Source organism: Loa loa, assembly GCF_000183805.2.
Source record: "Loa loa unplaced genomic scaffold supercont3.308, whole genome shotgun sequence".
In the NCBI taxonomy this organism is placed as follows: Eukaryota; Metazoa; Nematoda; class Chromadorea; order Rhabditida; family Onchocercidae; genus Loa; species Loa loa.
Window position 1 is genome coordinate 2,627 of NW_018108488.1, and position 4,719 is coordinate 7,345.

The 4,719-nt window shown below is 34.7% G+C and overlaps 1 protein-coding gene across 1 annotated transcript in view; it reads left to right on the plus strand.

Moving 5' to 3' along the window:
* Positions 1-4,032: 4,032 nt before the first annotated feature.
* LOAG_14341 (hypothetical protein) overlaps positions 4,033-4,719 on the plus strand; it is a gene marked incomplete at its 3' end in the record, with an annotated part of 3,782 nt that continues 3,095 nt past the window's right edge. The window contains exon 1 of the mRNA XM_020448796.1: positions 4,033-4,201. The remainder of the gene's footprint in view (positions 4,202-4,719) is intronic.

Sequence of the window (4,719 nt, forward strand, 5' to 3'; positions counted from 1 at the left end):
AACTCTCTTCAATATCAACCGTGCAGTCCAAGGCTCAGTAATTCAGCACATTACATAACAACCGATGAAAAACGAATTGGATACAACCCTCACTATGACGGAGACGCTCAAGGCCGTAAAGAAAGACAGCTGGGATTAATGGCATCCAGTCTGAGATCTGGAAAAGCGGAAATCAACCACACCATGCCAAGTTTCACGAATTTGTTATGTGATGTTGGGGAAAAGCGAACTACCACCAGATCTTCGAGTGTAAGGCGATCATTATCGCCCAAGAAGAAAGAAGTAAAATCAGAGTAAAGTTACCGAGTATAACCCTACTCTGTATTACTGGCAAAATCCTTGGAAGAATATTTCTGAATATATTGGTACCCGCTATATCAGAAAATGTTCTGCCTGAAAGTCAATGTGGCTTCAGAACAAGTACGAGTACCTCAGATGTGATATTTGTTCTCCAACAATTGCAAGAGAAATGCAGGTAACAGAATAAAGGTCTTTATAGAACCTTAGTAAACTTCACCGTAGTCTTTGATACTGTCAGCAGAAATATCCTATGGCAGATCTTGGAACGATTAAGATGTCCTCCCAAGTTCCTGAAAATCATCGTGCTATTACATGAGAATCGGCAAATCAGGTATGATGATGCACTTTCAGAACTTTTCGCAATAATCAATGGGATAAAACAAGATTGCGCTCTTGCATCAACTCTCTTCACAATCTACTTCAACATGATGCTCCAAAAGTCCATGGGAGATCTAGATGAAGAAAATGGGATTTAATCCGTAATGACGGAAGCCTATTCAACCTAAGGCGACTGAAAGCCTACATCAGGACGCTAAATTAGCGTTCGAGAGGTGCTTTTTGCTGACGATGCCACTCACGTCACCCACATAGAAATAACTCTGCAGCACTCAACATCTTATTTTGCAAAGGCCGCAGAGCTGTTTGGGCTAGAAGTAAACTTGAAGAAGACAGAAGTCCTCTGCTAGCCTATACCACAGGACTATGTCATTATCACAGGCAAATCAAAGGTCAATCAATCCACGAGTTCAGCTATTTGAGCAGCATCATTTCTTCCAACGTCAAAATCGATAAAGAGATTGAGAACAGGTTAGCAAAGGCATACAAAGCTTTCGGAAAATTCCATAAAAGAGTCTGCTACAATAAACATCTGAAGAGAAGTACCAAGATTAGTATCTATAAGGCTATTGTACTGTCTATTCTAGAACGTGGGTCATCTATCGCCACCATCTGCAACTCCTTGAACGCTCTCACTAGCGCTGCTTCCGTACAATCCTAAACATCCACTGGTTTGACTACGTATCCAGTGTTACTGTTTCTTACACAGAAAGAGTTACCAGTATTAAGGTCGTACTACTGAAGACACAGTTGCGCTAGGCTCGATACGTTTCCAGGACGGAAGATCACTTCCGCAATGAAAGAACCTCAACGAGGAGATACAAGGACGTCCTGAAATGATACCTCAGCATTGGTTCACATCATTTTTGATGTTAACTTGATGATTTCCATCAACGGTTCACTCTGGCTACGAATTAAGAAGCATAGAAACACATTATTCATAACGCTGCTGCTTCCATCGAGAATACGCACAAAATTACCCTCGATGATAAACAACGCAGAAAAAACCGTACCTCATCAATACCGTCTAACCTGACCTTTCACTGTGCCTTTTGCATCCGAACATGTTTATCCTGCACTGATCTTCTTAGCCATCAACGTGCCTGCAATAAGTATTGGTATTTCGCATATTTTTATTCGCGAATTCTAGCCACGACGACGACGACGGCGACGAAGTAAGTTAGATTCTAGACTGTCTATTCATTATCACGGATCTTAATAAAATAATTTTTGGTCTACTTCATTCTAACTAAGTAAGGTTGATTGCAGACCTCATAACTCACTGTAACGGACCTTATAAAATGATGGTTCATTTACTTCTACATCATCGTACACTGTTATTTATGTGATGATATTATTATGTTATATTTATTACATAAATTTATATATAGTTATATTAATGACCAGTATTAAGATAAATAAAGATTTAATGCCTTAACTAAGTTTAATTAACGTGTTATTGTTACCTTTTGCGCCGATAGATGTATAACATAATGAAGAATAGAAGTAACAGAGCATAAAGGGATGGCAAAAGATATCCATAAATATCCATGAATGGATTATTGATTTGCTTGGATTATTTGATCTGAAATAGATATCAAATTTAATTAATTGGTTTGAAAAGTACATATCAATAGCTGGTTTAAAATAATAAATTGTAATTAATCGATTTGAAGTAATAAATATAGTCAATCAATTGTGGGCAATCGATAAAATAAACGTATTTTATCAGCTATTGATATGTATTTTTCAAATCAACTGATCAATTGATTAAATCAATTGATTGATATCTATATCTATTAAATTTGATATCTGTATTGAATTGACTCTTCATGACGATATCATTTCATGTTTTGCTTCCTTCCCATCCATCTTACTTAGCAATCAGACCGGAAATATGGATAGAGATAGATCGATTATTTCCTAAGCTGGTTTTTCCGATGTTTCTCAAATCCAGTTCCTCAATTGTTGTACAAGAGTGTTTGTATGTACATATGAGTATGTGAACCATAATGTATTACAGTCTATGTATATTTAAATGCTTAAATAAACAAATAAAATGTTAAAATTTTAATATTTGCTCTTTACCAAATTATTCTTCTACTTTTGACTGTGACAAATTGGCTTAATTTTTGTTTTAACAATCAAAAAAGTAGTCATTTTTGCCCCATCAATTTTTGCCTGCCAAAAAATAATTGAATTACCGCTATATTCTGAATAAATTTCAAAGTAAATTTCAAATACACGTTGTATTTTAAATTAATTCTGAACAAATTTTAAACAACTGTGTAAGTTAACTCTTTTCAGCCTTCGGTTTAAATTCAAATTTCAATTCAATTTAAACTTACAACTCGTATTGGGGTCTAATTTGAATTAAAATCCAGAACATGTAAATTGCCAGGAGTTCGAATTTGAATGCATTTTCCGTCTTGGTTCTTCATTTTTTCATAGTGACACATGCTTGTTGGAACCACTCTGGATTACGAATCAGAAGTGGATGGTGTCAGGTGGTTTATTGGATTTTTGTTTTTGTTCTGTTTCTCAAGCTGTTAATCTTTAGAGTGATGACTTTTCCACGAAATAAAATAAGACACGTATTATTTGACGTAGCGTTTGGGTATGTGAAAACGGAATTTTTCTTATCATTGGTAGATTTTATTGCTTTGCATCGTATTTGTTCAAGAGATTTGTGGCGAGATGTATAGTTCCTCCGTGATAATAAACATTCACATTTTTTAAACGTATTTCTCGTTTCTCCGAAAATCTTTTTCTCTACCACAATGCTGACTTGTTCAACTTATATTGATGTGGGAAGTGAAAAGGTGTTTGTTATTTGGTTTCATTTCTACTCTAACGTATACGACTAGTATGAAATTCACTTAGCTTCATTTCTACTTTTGCATATATAGCTAGTACAAAACTCTGTATATGGTTACGACTAGTTTTAGAAATCTGTAATTACGATGGAGAAGCTAGATAAAGAATGGAGTTTGTAAAATGACAGAAATCATCAATCTGATTAAAGTGTCAATGAGGAAAATCTGTGTGCGTCAAGTGATCCTTTGTCATGTTTGTAAGCTAAGTATTGTGACAAAAGTTTTCTAATTGGTAAAATGAAGGGGAAGTAACTACTGAAATATAAACATTGCTATATTTCAATAAATAGTCCGATTTTCTGAAGTTACCTTAATTTACATGAGATATTTAACATTATTTTTCTCCTTTATCTTTAATGTATTGTGCCGTAATTTTGGAGAACGCTTACTTACCATTATTACAAGCGTACGCCATACTCACAGCATTGTCACCATTGCTACGTTTTACTTTTTTCCTTTATATTCTCTTCCTTTTTCCAGGGACGTTGCAAATATGTAAACAGTATTTGAAAATTCCAACATTTTCAGGGAGATACTTGACGATCAACATTATTTATTTCTCTTTTACTTTCATATATTTTTCTATTTGAGATTTCCACGGAAAGTGGTGTCTCAGTTATATTATTTTACTCAGGATTATCGCCAGAAATTCGACCGGTTGCAGACAATCAACGGACTAATTGATTTAGGTATAAATACGACTGTAAGATTAAGCGCTATCACTAACATTTTATATTTATGGTTGAAATACATAGTTGCTTTTTGAAAATTTAGGTCATCACCACGACGATAACCTTTTATATTGCGTTTTACGTTGCTTTCAGTTAGTCACTAGTCTGGGTACAACACTGTAGAAAATTCTTCCTGCAGATTTGAATCTTAGATCACAATACTTTAAAATGTGCAGAACATGTAATTAGTTTGTAGGCGGTTTGTCAAATCATCATAGTACTGGTTATTAATAGCATATGAGCGGAATATATGACAACTAGCAAAGTATCGCTTAGCAAATATTGTGTGTTTGGGTTAGGTATCACTTGGATTATTGGCTCTTTACGAGATATAAGTTTGGTAATTAAAAACAATTCTTACTGCGCACTGATCTTTGACCGTGTCTTTTCTTCTAGTATCATTATTCTTATTTGATTCTCTATTCGAGATTATAAAATCGCTATATTCATCTAGCGGTTTGCTTAATGATTGGAAT